At 35.0% G+C, this 20,461-nt stretch overlaps 1 pseudogene; it reads left to right on the forward strand.

Annotated features, from left to right (window-relative positions):
* Window positions 1–341: 341 nt before the first annotated feature.
* LOC121774414 lies at window positions 342–7,411 on the forward strand (annotated as a pseudogene).
* Window positions 7,412–20,461: the final 13,050 nt, after the last annotated feature.

The following is a 20,461-nucleotide window of genomic DNA, read 5'->3' on the forward strand; positions in this document are numbered from 1 at the left end:
GCTCATTCCAAAAATTGTGGTCGGTTCATATGCGGCCAAAAATTGTCTAGATTACCCATTATAAAGCTATTAATGCATTATACATGTTCTATAATGCACACGGGAAAGGAAAAGGATGATTAGAATAATTCTGATCCGTTGATTTGCTTATATCTAACGCGACTTATTACGAAGGAAAAATGATTTTTGTAGGTCTTCTCTTCCTGGGAAGGGAATGAGAAGTCATTTCTCTCACACACACCCCGGTGCCTGCTCAAGTTTAGGAGTGTCTATGGTTTTGGAGTGGGGATTTGTCTTGACTACCTTGAATTATTTTCTAGTTAAATTTGGAATAAAGACAAATGAGAGCAAATGACTTTAGGTGTTTTAAAATAAATAAAACTGCTATGTTTTTACTCAAATTGCAAACAATCTTGTGCATGACTTTTGAACTTTCCTTCAGATGGGAATCTGGACCAAAAACCCATTTGATGGCGTCTGGGCTCCCTATTGGTATAAGAATGTCGCATAAGTCAACAAGTTTGAGCTACCGAATGAGTATCCCTCTGTAAGTGATAGAGCACCTGCATGTGTTTGCTTTTTTATGCACGAGTTACATTTTTGCTAGATTTTTTGCTCAATGAGCAGTATTTGAACAAATAGATAGAGTTAGAACAATATTTTCAATTTGAAATAACTTTGCAAAGTTTATGGCACCATTCTGGTAAAAGGCACTGATATGTTACAAATGCTGCTGAATCCATTAATGGATTATTGAACACTTATGGTTAGAGACTAATTATTGATCTCTCAATTTCTTTTCAGCCATTTCCCATCGTCTATGTACAACTTGCTGGAGCAAAGTTTACCTTTGTACAACTTGCTTAGGTGCTATCTTAGGGGATCATCAAACTGTGCCCAACTGAACTCCCTGTTTCTACGAATGAGAAGTTGCTTGTTTGGGTCGGTGATCAGATTATGCCTCGTGAAAGTGCAAAAGTATGATACTTGTTAATGTTTGAGATTTATAGCATTGCTAGATTCTCTCTCATTGTTACTAAATCTCATTTATTTATGTGTCTGAAATTAACAGTGTATGAGTTGCTTTCTGTTTTCTACTCCGAAGTCAAAATTCATATTTATTGCTGGTCTGACTAAAGAGAATGCAACCCTTAATGAGTATCCTTTTTTCCTTCTTGTGGATGCTTTAGGTTTCAGTATTTGACTCAATTGTCCAAGGTGGAGATGGAGTTTGGGAGGGTCTTCGAATTTATAACGGCAAAGTATTCAAATTGGAGGAGCATTTAGACAGGTGAATACACAAGATATAACAAAGTGTTATACTCTTAGCCTCTCTTGGATGGTTGTTGAATCCAATTTATCTAATCAAGATTTCATCAGTGATGGTTTGGTTTTGGAAATGGTTTTGATATAGACTAGTAGAAAACAAGGTCCATGTAGTGCACCAAAACAAGTTGAGTTGATTTTTCTGAACATGAACTAATGCAGTACTCTTAAAATTTTAATTTAAGAAAAATTGGCGTCTTCTTAACATCTCTTATGGTTTGGAAAATTTTTCACAGAAGAGTTATTAAATTATGCTTGAGTTTTGCTTATTATATACTTGTGCCTGTGTCTGCTATGTATGACAATGTATTTGGTTCTCTTTGTCCAGGTTGTTTGATTCTGCGAAAGCGCTGGCTTTAGTAATGTACCAACTCGTGAGCAGGTTAGCCAAAGTCCTTTATTCATTACTTTAATCGTCGCAATGGAGATATGAACTTGCTACATGGATTATATAAGATGGCACCTACTTTGATAGAATAGTGCTTGGATTCACCTATTAATGCCTTGGTTCTATGTGAAACTTGTTGCAGGTGAAGGAAGCAATTTTCAAAACTTTGATAAGAAATGAAATGTTTAATGATGCGCATGTCAGGTTGACTCTGACTCGTGGCAAGAAGGTTTGTCACCCTAGCCATTTATTTTGTTTGTTTTTAATGATATGAATTCTAACTATTAGTTCTGGGCAAATACTTTTTTGAATAGAAATTTCCTGCTACTGATATGTCTCAGTAGTTAAGTCAGAAGTTGATCAATCCATCAAGAAATGATAAAGCTTAAACATTATGCTAACCAGCATCCGGATTGGCAAAATCCTGAATTCTGTATGGGCGGAGATGGAAATTTTTATCGTCTGTCCCCTAATTCTTTGTTTCCGACCCCTTGAATCCATAAGAACAAATAACTGAAAGTGAAATGCATTTCCAAAATCAAAGTAAATGATCTTTTATTGGACAGACATGGAATATGAAAAACTTATTAATGGTTAGTAGGTGATCAAAGCCGGAAGATATCTCATATATATATACATGAGTGCATACACAAAGTTTAGCATAAGTGTCTGTCATTGCAACATAATAAGTTGAGTATGATCCATCTAGACTTCTAAATGAGAGTGAAAGAAGTGAAAGGTTCATTATTTTATACTTACTATTATTCCCCTTCATTGGGAGCTTCTTCACATAGTTACTTTAATTGAGGAGGTGATAGTTTTTACATTCATTATAGGAAATGGAATCTTCTGATACATCCTAAGAGGATAATGGAATTGATGATTTTGGGACTCAGTGGTGGTAAATTCTGGTTCATAGCTTGTTGGTGACAGCATGTAGAGTGTCCGCTTAAATCTGTGAAAGCATCAGTGTAGGAAGTTTCCTTGTGTATAATAAGCAAGTGGAACTTCTCTCCAAGGAAACAGAAAATCACAACCTAATTTTCACATGGAAATATTTTGAGTTGCACAATCCCTGGTTAACAAATAAGCGTCGTGTTAGGTTACCCTTCTACCATAATAACCATTTATATTTTCTGATATCGTATTTAAGATTTCTACTGATGTTTCAGCAACTTTCTTTATAAATTGATCAGCTGATATTTAAGATTTCCTGATCATTCATTTATCTATTTCGTAGGTCACTTCTGGAATGAGCCCATCTTTCAACCAATATGGATGTACTTTGATTGGTAAGATGCAATGTGTTTAAAACAATGTTAAATAAGCTAGAAATCTGACAATGTGATTATGGCTGCTATATATTATGTATTCAGATTTTATATGCAAAAATGTTTTAAACATCACAAATCACCTTTAAATTAAGACAGTTTAAATCTCTTTCTTTTGCAGTGCTTGCTGAATGGAAGCCACCAGTATATGACAATGAAAAGGGTATAGTTTTGGTGACGGCTACCACACGCCGTAATTCACCCAATGTAAGATCTTTGCTGTACACGTTCCCACTATTTCTCTTATTTCACATAATTGCTTTGTTGTTAGTTCCATGTAGTTCTTTTCTCCTGCTCTTCACTTGAGCATATCATCCAAATCCAACATGAGAGTATCAACAAAATATTATGTATTGTGTAAATTGTTATCCCAGTTATTATGATATTACTTCACAGCAATCTATTGAGCATGCTTTGAATATTAGTTATATTTTATATTATGTGGTTTTCACCTTATATATAATATGATCACCTGAGCTGCTTAATTAGCTGCAAATGCTTGCCTGAGTTTTGCTTATTATGTACTCCCTCCGTCCACCATTTAAAGAGCCATTTTGACTTGGCACGGGTTTTAAGAAATTGTTTAACTTTGTGAAGAAAAGTAAAGGGAGAAAATGAGTGGAATGTGGGACCCATTTAAAGTATTAGTTTTATATTGGATTGTGAGTGTAGAAAGTTGGTGGGATGTGGGATCCACATACTAAAAGTGGAATAAAGTAAAGGGTTCTATAAATCGTGGACAAACCAAAATGGCAAAAGGGTTTTTTAAATCGTGGACGGAGGGAGTATTGGATTTGAGTTATGATTCTACTTTCTAGCTATTTTACATAAGAAAGCTTGTATGAACTCGGAAATCATAATACACCACTTGAATCATAAATCAGGAGATTAACAATTGCTAATTCACTACTGACTATTACTGTAATCTGATGGTGTTAATTTTGTGGTTTAATTTGGGCATTTGAATGTTTAATGTTCTCTGTGGTTCCAACAGATGAAACCGCGTAGTCACCCTTGATGTGATCATTACTCATATGTTTGTGTTTAGCTAATACTACAATACAATGCTTTGACGAGCGGCTGATATTTTATTTTGCAGAATTTGGATTCGAAAATCCACCACAACAATCTGCTTAACAATATTCTTGCCAAGGTCGGTCATATGCAAAATTCAGTTAATTTGTATCTGGCAGTTCTCAAAAGAATATTAAAGACATTACAAATTTTATGATGTGCTGAAGATATAAAGTTTGAATAATGTCCTCTGTTATAGCTTAAGTATGTGGATGAGATGGCAATTAAATGGTATAGCTTGGCGGATGAATGTTCTGTTTTTAAATTTCTTTACCACTTACTTATTTAATATGTCCACGAGCAAGGTCTTAACACAAAATAATTTGCCTGTATGTAAGTAGGCATGTTCAAGATAGTAGATTAAATATCAATGTCACTTCTTTCTAAACAGCCGGATCTTTTATATCAGGTGGCCGTTTAACATTATGCTGGTCCAATTCGTCTTTAGCTTCACTTGGCATATCTTAAACTTGTGCAGATAGAAGGGAATAATGCACATGCTGATGATGCCATCATGCTTGATAAAGATGGATATGTATCAGAAACAAATGCAACAAACATTGTAAGTTCATTCACTTGACCAAAAATCTACAATCTCCCACATCCCTTTCAGCTGCATGATTTTCCAATTGATAAGCTAGAGCTGTTTGAAGTTTCATCAAGTGGAGAAAGCTGAAGCTGCAAACTAGATATATATTAATTCTTGTCAAAATCTATTTCCAGAATCCCACTATAAATAGTTTAATTGATGAATTGTTTGTTTTTCTTGTTGTTTTTTTATCTTATACTCTAGGGGTATTCGATTTGTAATGTTAATATTCGTTTCTCTAATATGTTGACATTTTCAAATGCAATATATTACTAGATTGAGATTGAGAGGTAAGATGAGGGAATTGGTGAATTTGTGTTACCTTGTACAGTTGTACTGTATTATCTTATCTATCTTTTAAGGGGAGTTTGGGTTGGATTAAATGGTTCCTGTTTTTTGTATTTTACATTTAAGGTTAGTGCTAATATTAAATGATTTAATCTTTTGATATTGCCATACTGCAGTTTTTGGTGAAGAAAGGCTGTGTAGCTACTCCCTACAGTGATTATTGTCTTCCTGGTGTAACTCGTGCTACTGTAAGATTCACAATATTCTGTTCCAAAGAATTGCACATATTTCTGTGATATTCTTTATGATAAACCTTTCTCCATAGGTTATGGACCTTGCGGTGAATGAGAACTTAGTTATGGTTGAGCGACGTATAGGTTTGTCAGAGTTCCATACAGCAGATGAGGTCTGTTTTTTGTAATCCCATAAAGAGTTCAATAAGGATGAACTTATTAAGAGCCATTGCATTCTAAAGTTTTCTACGTAATTTATTTTTGTAATTCAAATATATTGAAGTTGGCAGCTTTGTTGCAGGTCTTCACAACAGGAACCATGGGAGAGCTCAGTCCAGTAAGTTATATTCTCCGATATCTCATGCTTCGTAATATTGTGATTAATGTTGGATAATCTTATCACTTCTTTGAGAAGTCTTTGTTCCCTTATTTTCTTCTAGTCCTAAATATCCAGGATGTGCATTTTTGTAGATTCTAGGTACTAAGAGAAAACATATTACTTGTGCACTTATTGGCCTTAAATTCCTGCCATAGCATCGGTACATTTTTGCTAGGAATATTAGTATCCCACATCGGTGGTTAGACATAGTCTAGCTTAGTCTCTTGTACTATATATATATGTGGCCTATGTGAGTAATGAGATACACCTACTACTCTTCTCTACTATGTATCTATACTTCTCATCATATATCTATATTTTATTATTCTACAATTGTTTTTTGCACTTCTCTTCTAACTCTTATATGCCTCGTAATGACAAAGAACGGTTGATGTGGATAAGATTTAGAGTTTGACTGATCATAGCTCCTTGCATAAGCATGACTCTTAGAGAAATGAAGCGAATGGAGATGAATAGTATTGACTGAACTCAAATAAATTGGAATACAGAGTAGATATTGAAAAACAATCCTCTTACGAGGCTATATGGTAAATTACCGTCCTTAAACTAAACTCAAGATTCAACATCACTGTCAAACCTCAACGCACTTATTTATTGAACTCTCGAAATATTTAGATAGACTTCTAGAGTTCCAACCTTTAAAGATGACTTGTAGGCTTTTAATCATTTAAGATAGACTTATGATAGACTTATGGACTTCTAGCCTTCTATCTCTTGATGTGTATCACTGGCCTTGGAATAAGCTGTTTAAGATCTTATAACCTTCAGAAAAATGCCTGGAAAATTATCACTTAAAGAGCTTATATAAAAATAAGTTCCTCAACTCTGACTTAGTTGTTTGTACTTACAAGGAACAATCTATCTACAAATATAATTCACTGTGATTGCACTTTCATTTTCATCTCTTCCATTTTTCCTCTCCAACTGATAATTCTCCCACTAGCTTATAAGTTTATTTATCCAAACACTTTCACAGTTTATAAGGTTTTAAGACATTACATCCTATAAGCTCTTGAAACCTCTCTAAATAAGTTTAGCCAGAGTACCCCCCTTAATGCATTGCTTCAACCTTATTAGGTCCTTAAAGTTGATGGACGTACAGTTGGAGATGGTATGGTGGGACCCGTGACGCGAAGATTGCAAAATGTGTATACAAAATTGAACTCAGAATCAGGAGTGCCTATACCGGGTTATATACATAACTGAGACTATATATCAAGGAGGTAACTTCTACTTCACAGAGCCTTTATATTTAGATATCCCTAATTGTTCAAACCAATATTATTTTATAAATTATAGTAGTAAGTGAATTATGACTTGAACCACGGCAATGCAATTGATTTCTATCTGCTGTTACATTTTTTTTTTGTTGACCATGCTTCTCAGGGAAAAAGAACCACTTATTTGTTTGACATTGTGCAATGGAAAAAGAACCACTTCTTTGTTTGACATTGTGTGTGTAACAAGGTGAAGGCAGACCAGAACAGCTTCAGTTAATTCTCACTAGGATTTTGGAATTGCGATTTTAGTAATATGGAATGGAATGGCATGCCTGCAAATAAAGTGTATCTCCTAGCAAAAACACAATTGAACTGAGCTATGTATTGGCATGGAAACATTCTAGAATCGCCACATCATGACATTTTCTCTGTACTACTCCTATTCTCCCTTCCTAGCTTCTTTTCCTGTTTTCTTATCAATGTCTTTGCCCACTTCACGCTCAAATTTGTATGAAAGAACTTACATGAAACTCTTTTAATTATATTCGACAGTTTCGTTAAAGAAATGAGGAAAAGAGACACCACAAATTTTGAAGTATTGTTATATAAAATTATATTTTATCTCACCACTTGACACACAAAATAACATCTCCTCAAATCCCCATCTCCTAAAATCCCGTGTCATAGCTCTCAAGTGTGACATCTACTATGGGACGGAGGGAGTATATAACTACAAAAATAACTTTAAATTTTATGTTGAATATACAAATTATATATTAAATTTTTATAATATAATAATAGATAAATAAATTAGAAACTTTAAATTCACTAAAAATTATATAAATTTCTAAAACATTCTTTAAATTTTTCCGAAATATGTTTATACTTCATTTTGCACAAATCTCAAATATTAATATTTGTTCATGTTTATGTTTGAATTTAAGCATATATCTCAAATTATGAAATTTATCATAATTAAATGTTTTACATTTTATAAATATAACTAATTTTCATCATTATTTACTGGATTGATCGCATGTTAATTTTATTTAACCCGTTGGGCTACCTGAAACCCGAGATTTTAGGATTAAGGTTGAACTTTTATAACCCAAAAAAAATCACAACCCGATTGACCCGCACCCGATTGACCCAAAACTCGATAGGGTTAGCCCGAAACCCGCTGGGCTGACCCGATTGACATCCCTTGATGCATGGTCATGATCTCATTACCGGGACGGACACACCTTGGAACATGGGGGGTCCTTGAGACCCCCAACTATTTTCAGTATGGGATATTGGCCCTTAATATTATGGAATTTTCAAAAAGTTGGATTTTTCCCATGAACTTTCATCTAGGCAAATAATATTATGAACTTTATCTGAGTTTGTTATTTTCATCGGCGAAAAAATTTCGGCAAATAATATCATGACACATATTTTTTTTCTTAATTTCTCGACAACAACTTCGAGAGTTTCAAGTTCTTCAATCTTTGTGAATAGTTTTTCATGAAGCACACCCTCCAAAATTGTTCATCAATTCATTACTATAGTCAGAATTTTTTCGCCTGTGGGAAATAACATACTCAGATAAAGTTTGTGATATTATTCGTTAAGTTGAAAGTTCGTGGGAAAAAACTAACCTTTTGAATCCATGATATTAGGGGCCAATATCCTTTTCAATAGTACTATATATTGTATATTCATACTATGATAAACAATACTCCTTCCGTCCCATTAAAGATGACCCACTCTCAACCAAGATGACCCATTACTGAAAATGGAAACACATCTCTCTATATTTTATTCATTCTCTCTTACTTTACTCTCTACACTCAAAACACAAAATAAAGTTGCATAAATTTCCGTCCCGCCTAAGGAAGGGGCCATCTTCCTTGGGACAGAGGAAGTACTTTAAAATTCCGTCCCGCCTAAGGAAGGGGCCATCTTCCTTGGGACGGAGCATGGGCGGACCCATATAGAAATAGGGTAGGGCTAAAGCCCTTAATAAAAATATTTTTTAAACTATTTTCTTCTATAAATTTTTAAAATGTATTCAAATTTAATGTAAATCATTATATAAAAGCCCTTATAAATGATCTAAAACATCAAAAATATAACTTTAGAACAAAATTTAGAAATCACAGCCCCCAATCATATTTTTTTCTGCGTCCGCCCCTGAGTGCAGGTGGTTTGCAACCACAGATCAGGTGTTCAGATCCCGCTACAAGCGTGCTTTGCTTGATTTTAGTTGGTTGATTTTGTATAGCTATTAAAGATTGTTTTCTTCGCACCAAATTTATTATATATAGGGGTTATTAATATGACAACCCACTTTATTGTAACATCGTACTATCATTTTAGGTCGTTAGATTTGAAGATCGTGTGATTCTCAAGCTGCCATGTGGCAACCTATTTTAATTAAATTGGAACATAATAAAACGCTGAAGGGCAAAATCGACATTCTCCTATTTTTAGTCTGTTACCAGATTGCAGTGTTACTAAATTAATATTGCAGTGTTAATATATGAATATTGCAGTGTTACGCTCCTGTATCATTCGTAATACTCCATCTGTCTCACAATAAGAGTCACATTTTGTCATTTTGGTTCATCCCACAATAAGAGTCACATTTCACGTTTTACCATAAATAGTAAGTAGGTCTCACGTTCCACTAACTCACTTTACTCACATTTTATTACAAAACCAATATAAAAAAATAGGCATCATATTCTACTAACTTTTATAACCCACTATTCTTTACTTTTCTTAAAACCTGTGCCCATAAAAAGAGTGACTCCTATTATGGGACGGAGAGAGAAGTTTTTTACCCTACCAGATTGCAGTTTTACTCTATGAATATTGCAGTGTTACGCTCCTGCATCATTCGTAATAGTTTTTTGTCTGACCATATTGCAGTGTTACCAAGTAGTATTTGCAGTTTACATATTACTTTATTGTACTTGTTCCTGATATAGTTTATTCAAGCGATTTCAGAATTGTTCTCGCAGTATTGCTGATTATAGCTTTGTGGTCTGCAGTCTTCCTTCAATTTCAGGAATGCGCCTAAAATGTGGGATATGTCAATACCGTTTCCGATTTAAATTTTTGGGAATTGACTAAATTACCCACTCCTTCAATTGGTGTCACTCTAATATGGTGTCACCTAATGCTCCCCTATTAATTCATTACTATCAATTATTTATATTTTCTTATGGCTAAATTTATTTATTTATCTATCTTGTAATTAGATAATTTTTTTTATTCTCATAGTTAATTTATTGCTTAGTTGTTAATTTATTTATGTTTCTTTTCTTTCTCACACTAGTAATGTTAATAGTTTTATTTATTTTCCTATTTGTATAAATGTTACTATTATTGTAAGATCACGGAGTAATGGTATTTATAATCTAAGATAATATGAAATTCTTCAGCCCCATAAAAATGCATATATGCTATTAGTAAATTTAATTTTAAAGTTATGTTTTTATTTAACAAAAAAAAATTTTCATAAATTATTTTGACACCGACAATATAGATGTATATTTTTAGTTTATATTGCTCATTTTCAAATAATTTATGTCTTATTATTCGTTTCTATTTCAGATATGTAATGTTCAAGTCGGAATTGTTTTTGCCGTAGTTAACACTAAAAATATGTAACAATTATTAGCAGTAATAAGGACCCCATCATTAAAATCATGCGTCCGCCACTGTCTCCTAAAATCGATCCTTAATCAATACATAAAAACTAATTAAGACTACTGGATTGGAAACTAGATGATGTTGATTTATTCTTTTATGTAAAATCATGAACTTTTAAAATAGTTTGATTTTTCCAGTGAACTTTAAATGTTGCATGAAAAGTCATGAACTTTACCGGACTGTGTAAATTTACCATCCGACCCGACCTGGTAGATTTCCGACACAAACTTATCCTACATGGCGCACCGGAGGCGTGACTTGGCAGCTCCATTAATTCTGATTGTCTCTCTTCTATCTTTGCAAACCTGACCCCAGACTTATAAAAAATATACAAGTAGTACAAATGAAAACATACAAATCGAAATTTACAAATCGAATTTAGTGTACAAATCCATAAACATACAAATCTAATCAGGATAAAAGTAGCATTAATTCCATAATTCGAATTGAACCCTAAATTTGTCATTTGCCAAGTCACGTTTCCGGTGCGCCACGTAGGATAAGTTTGTGTCGAAAATCTATCTGGTCGGGTCGGATAGGAAATTTACACAGTCCGATAAATTTCATGACTTTTCATGCAACATTTAAAGTTCACGGGAAAAATCCAACTATTTTAAAAGTTCATGACTTTAATTTACATGCAATTTGTTCTTATTATAAATATCAGTTAGTAGTTTCTAGAATATCAGTTTTGGGGTATTATTAAAAAAATATATAGAAAACATTGTTGATTATTAGTAATTAATTTTATTTTTTGTTTAATTAGAATAATATTTCAAACTTTGATTTTTATATAAATTTTTAATTTAAAATATTTAATCGTAGAACGTATATTAAATTAAATGTAGTTTTATGAGAATTTATATATCATGCGTTGTAAATTGTAGTAATAAAAAATACTTGTGAATTAATTTGTTCACTTATGTTGTTAGTGTTAAAAAATACAAATAACTTTTATTAAAATATAGTATTAAATGTTTTAATCGATATTGTTTTTTCAGAGACATATATGTTTTGCATTGACTGATCATCTCAATAATACTAGATAATATCTATTTTACTTTTGAGATGGAAAAAGGCATCGACATTTCGACAATAAAACTATTATCAAATAAAATTAAAGGAAAATAAATAAAATGCTCCAACGACACATTGCACAAGTAAAAGTAAGATTCTTTGGATCTTGATATCGAATGGGATGAGATTGATTCTCATTTTAGATTTCATTTGATCACACTCACATGGATGTCATATAAGGGGAACACTACGATGACACCATAGTTAGAGTGACAACCTGATAAGTCGAGTTTTGTGCCTTGGTTACTGGTCAGTTTACTATGCTTAAACAAATAATATGCGCAATTTAGTCGCTAAGTGTGCAGGAAGAGAGTCTAGACTTGTGTAAGGGGAGTTGTAGGCAAATCAAGTGGAAAACAAGTAAAAAAAGTGCAAACTGATCAGTAGACCATAGGGAGACTAGATAGAAGATTTTGAAGGGGTAAAATTGTCAATGCAAGAGAAGGATAACCCAGGGATTTGGGCCACACCGACCTATAAATAGGGGGCTTAACATGAAGATAAAGAGCTTCGGAAAATCACTCTTTAAGCCTCATTTTTTTCCGTTCACCACCTTTCCAGCTGTAGGGGAAGTTCACCCATGCCAGTGCCGTTCCAACAATCGTAGCTAGTCTGAAACAGTTTCATCGCTCTTATGAGCATAAACAATCTTATTTTCTCTTTTGAATTTCCATTTCAGTTTTTGGAGCTTTCTACTGTTTAGTTTTTCGATTTCCTTAGTTAAATCTCGTGGTAGATTTCGTATCGTTGTTGGATTCGTTGTTGATTTTGTTTTGTTGCTTTGAATCGTGGATCTTGATCTAGTTTTAAGATATAAAGTTTTTTGTTTGGTTTATCTTGTGTTGATCTTAGCTTAGATTTTAGTGCTTGTTTTAGTTATGCCTAGTTCAAGGTAGATCTGATGGTTCTTGAGTGTTTTGCATGTTTTAATCGGACATAGCAACAAGACAATGCATGGTTTCAGTTATGTTCTATTTTCGTTGCATCTTGTCTGTTGACCAGTTTACGTAAATCTCAGTTTATTTCGTTTCCGTTCTTGTTTCAAGTTAGATCTTACATTTATAATTTCGGGCTTTAATATTCATCCATGGAAGTTGTTGATTTATGTTAGTTTTGCTTGGTGAGGAAGAATATGTCAGCATCAAAGAGTGGGACCAAAATTTGCTTTATGCTTTTGTACCTTCTACTTTTCAGCATTTCTACACCTAGGTAGTTAGTTAGGATCTATGGTCGTTGGTTGCTTTTACCTTTTGTCTATTCTAATTTTGGTAAGTTTCATCTTGCAGTTTCATTTCAGGTGCACACTTGTAGTCGAGTTCCTCATATTCACACACTCCATTTCATGACATGTTGCATTTTGAGGCACACCCGACCTCCTGGTTAATTTAGGTATAGATCCTGTTTTCGTTTTAGTCCACCCTAGTTAGTTCAACCCACATAAAGCGTGGCAGCAAGCCAACCCTTTCTGAATCAGAAGTGTATCATGTCCTCTCCATCTTTGTGGGATCGATCCTTACTCCGCTATACTAGTTAGTAGAAGTGGGTTGAAGGTTTGATACGAAGTTTTAGGGACAACGACAAGACTAGATCTGGGTCCCCTCTTGGCCAGTTGACACACGACGCATAGTCTATTACACTTTTAAACCTTAACCAAGAGCTATCACAACCTACCACCGTTAATAGCCATTCGATCTCTTAATTACCCTTACAATCAATATTTTCGTCATAACCAAGCAATGCGTACTCTAATTCTACAAAACAATTTCATCCATCCATTTAATAGATCTGATGGCTATAAATGGTGGTAGGTTGTCACCTTCATTTGGGTTGTCATTTTAATATAAATATGCCATGTAATAATATATCCTTAAAAGGAAACTGTGGAGATATTTTTATTGCTCTCTCTATCCACGAAATAATGTTCAAAAGGACTATTTTGGGATGTACACAATTTAATGTTTTACTTACATTTTTTCATTTTAGGTAGTGAATCTCACACTCCACTAAATTCTTACACTTACATTCTACTATAAAACTAATATTACATTCGTCTCATAAAAATAGAGACTCTTTCCATTTTGATCCCTCCCAAAAAATAGTCCACTTCTATATTTGGTAATTTCTTTTCCTCTAATGAGGTGAGTCTTATTCTCTATGAACATACTTTAATAACTTTTTCTTTCCGTCTCTTGTATTTTTACCAATCATGCATTAAAATACGCATCGTCACAAATATCTCTATTTTTATGGGACAGATGGAGTATATAAAAGTGAGACCTACATTTCACTCAACTTTTCCATCAATATCTTTCACATTTCTTAAAATTTGTGCCAAATCAAACCGGAACTTTATGTGATTTTCTTAGAAATGGTGTATGGAGAGTGTCATGTTTTGATTATACTCCATGTAAGAAGATTAATGGCTGGTAGGAAGAGTTGAAATTTTCTCTGTATGTATGAATCAATAGTTAGTTAACGCCGTTAATTTCAATACACAAAATCGCCACATGATGTTTGTATATGGGTGCATTAAAAGATGAAACACAATTGTGATATAGAAGATCTGACTTGTAGAAAAACACACAACATAAATTTTATTAATTCTTGAAAATGAATTCACTCTTAGCTTACAAATTGACATGAAAATTTAACATCACACGTAAACAATCAAACTATGTTAAACACACAATTGACATATAGGAAATAATAATAAATGAAAAAATAAGCTAGAAATTGTTCAAGATTTTCGGGTTTCAGACGGCTCAACATTTGGGCATGTCCGGAGGCGGAGGCAGCATCTTCGCATCCGGAGTCTTGCCATTTTTCACAATGAACGCCATCTCCATTCCCCAGCTGACATGCCTCTCCAAATGACAGTGCATTAGCCAAACACCTGCAACAATGGTAAGAGTTAGGGTTAGAGTTAGGGTTAGTAAAGAAACGTTTAAAGGGATCAGAAGAAGGTAATTCTTATTGCTTATCTTGTGTTGTTACATTTGATCATTCTACTAGTATTTATAGGGATAAATGTGACCCTTCAGGACCCCCAATAAATGAGATTGGAACTATACACACTTGGGAACCCAACATTGTATTGGAACTCAAGTCCCATAAATGAGGAACGGCTCTTTATGTTTTGTCTTTCCAACACTCCCCCTCAAGTTGAGTAACGGGGTTTCCGATACTTAACTTGCTCAATACTTCCTTGAATGATTTTGAATTCACCGCCTTGGTTAAAATGTCTGCCAACTGATCTTCTGACTTCACATATGGAAACTCGACAATCCGGGCTTCAATTTTCTCCTTGATGAAGTGTCTGTCAACTTCCACGTGCTTCGTTCTATCATGCTGAACTGGATTCTCAGAGATGCTAATCGCAGCTTTGTTGTCGCAGAATAGTCTACACGGTTTTGGTACATACAGATCAAGCTCTGTCATGAGCTTTCTTAGCCACAATATCTCAGTGAGGCCACTTTTGATTCCACGGAACTCAGCTTCCGCGCTTGAGAGTGCAATAACCTTTTGTTTCTTACTCCTCCAAGTAACGAGATTTCCTCCAACTAGCGCAAAGTACCCTGCCGTGGATTTTCTGTCATTTGGGTTCCCTGCCCAATCTGCATCAGTGAAGCCACTGATCTCCAAGTGTCCATGTTTCTCAAACAACACCCCATGCTCCGCAGTACCCTTCAAATAACGTACAATTCGGAGAGCTGCTTCCCAATGATCTTCTTGTGGTGAGTGCATGAACTGACTTACCACTCCCACAGCATATGTTATGTCGGGCCTAGTATGAGAGAGGTAAATGAGCTTACCTACAAGCCTTTGATATCTCCCACTGTCTGTGAGCTTTGCTCCTTCTACTACCTGTAATGATTCTATATCATTGGGGTGTCTGCCGGTCTGCAGTCTATCATTCCCACTTCTGCTAAAAGATCGAGGATATACTTTCTCTGATTGATGAAGATACCCATTTTTGACCTCAGAACTTCAATTCCCAAAAAATACTTAAGAGGACCTAAATCCTTCATCTCAAATTCCTTGAACAAGTTTTTCCTCAATTTGCCGATCTCCTCTTCATCGTCCCCTGTGATGATCATGTCGTCAACATATACGATAAGACACGTGATTTTCCCATTCTTCTTCTTGATGAATAATGTGTGATCTGAGTTGCTCTGCTTGTAGTCATATTTCTTCATTACTTCAGTGAATCGACTAAACCAGGCCCTTGGAGATTGCTTAAGTCCATACAACGTCTTCTGGAGTTTGCACACTTCTCTAGGCTGAAACTCATTTCCGAATCCTGGAGGAGGAACCATGAAGATCGGTTTAGGCAGTTCACCATGCAGAAAAGCATTCGTCACGTCGAACTGGTGAAGTGGCCAATCTCTGTTAGCCGCGATTGAGAATAGAACCCTGACTGTGTTGATCTTTGCTACTGGTGAAAAGGTCTCAGCGTAATCAACTTCGTATGTTTGAGTATATCCCTTTGCTACCAGTCGTGCATTATATCGCTCGACTGAACCATCTGGTCTTCGCTTGATAGTGAACACCCATCTGCACCCTACAGCTTTGACTCCTTCTGGCAGTTTTCCTTTCACCCATGTGTCGTTTTTCATTAATGCATTCATCTCTGTAAACATGGCCTCTTTCTAGTGTTTGTGTCTCATTGCCTCCTCGGCAGTTTGTGGGATTTCCTCTTCCTCATATAGTGCCGTTTCAAACGCACGTGCCATCTTGCTCAAATTTCCTTGAACAAAATTTGCAACTCCATATCTGCTCTTTGTACCAATCTTCTCGGGAGAGTATCGTTTCGGAGGGATGCCACGAGTACTCCGATTTGGAAGGACATACTTCCCAATGTCACTATCAATGGTATTATCTTCTTCTTCTTCTTCTTCTTCTTCTTCTTCTTCTTCTTCTTCTTCTTCTTCTTCTTCTTCTTCTTCTGTGGTGTTAGTATCAACTATAGTATTTTGTTCAGACAGTGATATAGGAGATACCTGGGATATCGGTTGAGGTTGATCTTGAGGTGGTTGAGGAGACTCTGGTGGGAAGGCGTGCTCGGCGGCAGCGACCGCTATAGTCTCTGGTGGTTCCGCAATTGAAGGACTTGGAGGTGACACAAACCAACTTAGGCAGTCCCCATGATTAGTTTCTCGATTTTGCTCCCCCTGACTGCCAAGGTGGTGAGGGTAGAAGAACTCGTTTTCCAAGAAGGTACAGTTTATAGTGGTGATAATCTTTTTAGTGCTTGGGTCAAAGCATCGATTACCCTTCTGGTTTATCCCATACCCCACAAAAACACATTTAGTAGCACACGGAGAAAATTTTGTTCTTTCATGTTTGGGAATATGGACATAGACTGTACATCCGAACACTTTAAGTCATTGTCATGTAAGTCATTGTCCTTCTTTAAAAGAGGTCAATCCAACTTACAAAGCATCTTCACTCGCTTTAAACAAACTTTGATGACTAATCAGACTCTTCCATTTCCACATCTAGTCTTTTGTTCAAATGAACTAGGACTTAGGAAAACTGCTGCCTTGATGAAATTGTCATCAATCATGTTACTTTCCTCTAATAGTAATATAACGACTAATATTCTGAAGGTTTTCTACTTTTCGGTTAAACCTTCTTTTAGTCATTTCTTATTAATCCAGGCGATGACTTGAGTCAGAAACTATTTGAGTGATCAAAAGATTCCTCAAAATATTCTGTCCCTTTAGGATATTCCAATCGAATCATCTTGACAGATTCTATTGATATCCATCTTTCATCGTCACTAACCAAGACTTGCCGTGCTAATTAAAAGAAAATAGCTTGACCTTATTCCTTAAAGAACTTGTCAAATTCATGCAAAAAACATTCTCGAACAATCTTCGTGGAATTATGCCGAGGAAATGGAGGACATGAATTATTGAGTATAAACTCCCAGTTTTAGCGATGAGAATCTCATCCATTTGCATTTCCAGTCTACATAATTTTGGCATTCGAGTTTATTCCATTAAGATTGCAGACAAAATATGAATGACATAATGAAGATTTGGCAAATAAACTTATTATCACATACTTATGCTCAATACATAATCGAAAATAACCACAAAACAATTACGTATTTTGCAACTGTAAAATTAAAATTTTGTACCCTCCAGAGTCAATACGCATTAAAATCTTACAATTTTACTGGTCACAACACCGACGAATAGTCCAGAGACAGCAGCACGGCATGGCCGCCAAATGTTGCCTAACCACGACCATCGAATTTAGCATTACAGAGTCTCATTTCTACAACACACTCTCATAACAATGCTCATGTGCTGCTAACAAGATCAAGCTATCTCATAAATTCTGTGTGAACTTCTGAATCTCGCAGTTTCTTAGGATTATTGTCCCCACAGTGCAGGTGGCGATAATATTGGAAACCACATTCTAGTTCATACTATCTATATTTGAGAAGTCCGCCTTATGAACTCGCTATTTCTTAGGATTATTGTCCACACAGTGCAGGTGGCGATAATATTAGAAAAAAGCTTCATAAATTGCAGACCAATTGATGGAGACCATATACAACGCACTTGTTGTAATTATCGCTTAGATATTTTATATGGTTTTTGCATAATTATCACACAAACAAATAAAGCAGATAATCCACTTACAAGGATAAACACCAAATAAACAGATAAATTCATTTAATGCATGACATTTAAACACACTGGATAATTAATGACAATTATTTAATGTTTATCTTGGATATTAATTATCCAAATTCATTTAGGATTTATCAAGATAGTGTTAACTATCTAAATCCATTTAGGATCATTCTAGATTTTATTTTGATAAAATCAAATCCTTCAATTCAAGATAACGTTGATCTAGGATTATCATTATTTAAATCGTTCTAGGATATTACTGGATAGAAACGATTCCATCATAATCCATACGATAAATAAAATCCAACCAACCAAGATTTATACAAATCTTAATTCTGTTTAGAATAGATATCTAGAATATATCATACATAACTTAGGATTTCTTAGATAAATAAGTTTATCTAAATCCAATTAAATACGAATTTTCTTATATATTATCTTTATCCTAATCTATCTAGGATATAAATCCAAAAGATAAGGATAACTTGGAATAAAGCTTATTTTAATCCATCTAAGATTTGTCTATTCAAATCTATACGATAAAATAAATTAATATTAATATTAATCATAATCCATTTAGGATTTATTCTTGGAGTAAATCCATATAAATCCATAGAATTAGATAATATTATATTATAATTATTCAAACCTATCTAAGATTTATCTAGGAACAAATCCATATAAATCTATAAGATAAGAATAAAATATTATATTATCACCATCCAAATCCATCTAGGATTTATCAATGAATAAATTCATATAAATTCATAGGATAAGAATAAAATAATATTGTCATTATCTAAATCCATCTAGGATTCATTTAGGAATAAATCCATATAAATCCATAAGATACACATAAATATTAGATAATTATTTTCCAAATATAACTAGGATTAATCTAGGAATAAAATCCATATAAATCCATTAAATAAGGAAAGAATCTAATTAATCCAAGATTTGATTCATAATCAAATCTCATATAATATATAAAATCCTCAAAAAGATATATTCAAATCTTATTTCCATATTAATCTTGAATTATTTCCAAAATTGAATCCAAGGATTTGGAAACCCTAATCAAAATATTGAAAGCGAAGTCATAGAACGAGGCGATGCGACGTCGCGTGGGTGGGACCCGCGCGAGCGTCGCGCATAGGACGAAACCCTAATATGGCGTCGTCGAACTCGAGTCCGGGAAACTGCCCGCTAAGGGCTCCCACTCGAATCACAAGCATGCCGGGCCTGACGTCTCCGACGCTACTGCGTCGGCGTGGCTCCAGCCGCTGCTGCCCGGAACTCTGCTGCCATCGCGTTTGCAGATCGCCGCTGCAATCGTGCAGCTGCGTCACTGCTCTCGCTGCTGTTGCTGTCCGTCGACGACACAGCTGCTGTTCGGCGCTGCTGTCCGAAGACGAAGCAGTTGCTGCCGGAGCTGCTGTCCGTCTGCTCGCCAGGACACACCTGACGATGCGTCGTCTCTACGTTGACAACGCTGATGCGTCATCGCCCCCGAGCCGGATCACCGGTAGTCTCCGCTGCCGTTCCTGCCGTATCTGCAGCCGCCGGCGATGCCCATATGCAAACCACCGTCCTCGGCCACACGACTCGAATTGATTCATCAATTCACGATGGTGACAAAACGGAATTCAAACAATTGAATTCTTGTCACGACATTACAATCCACGTAACATAATATGTATATATGTAATCATTCAAAGAAATAATTACACACAATCATTACATAATTAGTTTATTCCAATTATCCTCAAAGAATCAATTGATTCGTACGGACAATCATATACGCAAATTTGTAAAACCAATTCATATGTAAAAGATTATGCATTCAAGCAATTCACATAACATAAAATTAATCCACATAATCAGAGCCAAAAGCTGGCTTTGATACCAATTGTTGGGGTTTTGAGCCCCTTGCACAGCGGAAGACTTGTACAAAACAAATAAATCAGATTATGAGATTAATCTATTCACATGTTAACACAGAATTGCATGCTAGAACGCAAATAATTCATGCTCATAGAATATAAATCCTAAACATGAATTATACGGTTTAGAGTTACCGATTTGATTCTCCAAAGAATCGTCGATTGCTCGCGCCTTCTCCACGATGATCTTCAATACTAGACCACGGATCTTCTGACTGGTGTCCCGAACTGTATTCCGAC

The sequence above is a fragment of the Salvia splendens genome, chromosome 17 (genome assembly GCF_004379255.2).
Source record: "Salvia splendens isolate huo1 chromosome 17, SspV2, whole genome shotgun sequence".
Classification (NCBI taxonomy): domain Eukaryota; kingdom Viridiplantae; phylum Streptophyta; class Magnoliopsida; order Lamiales; family Lamiaceae; genus Salvia; species Salvia splendens.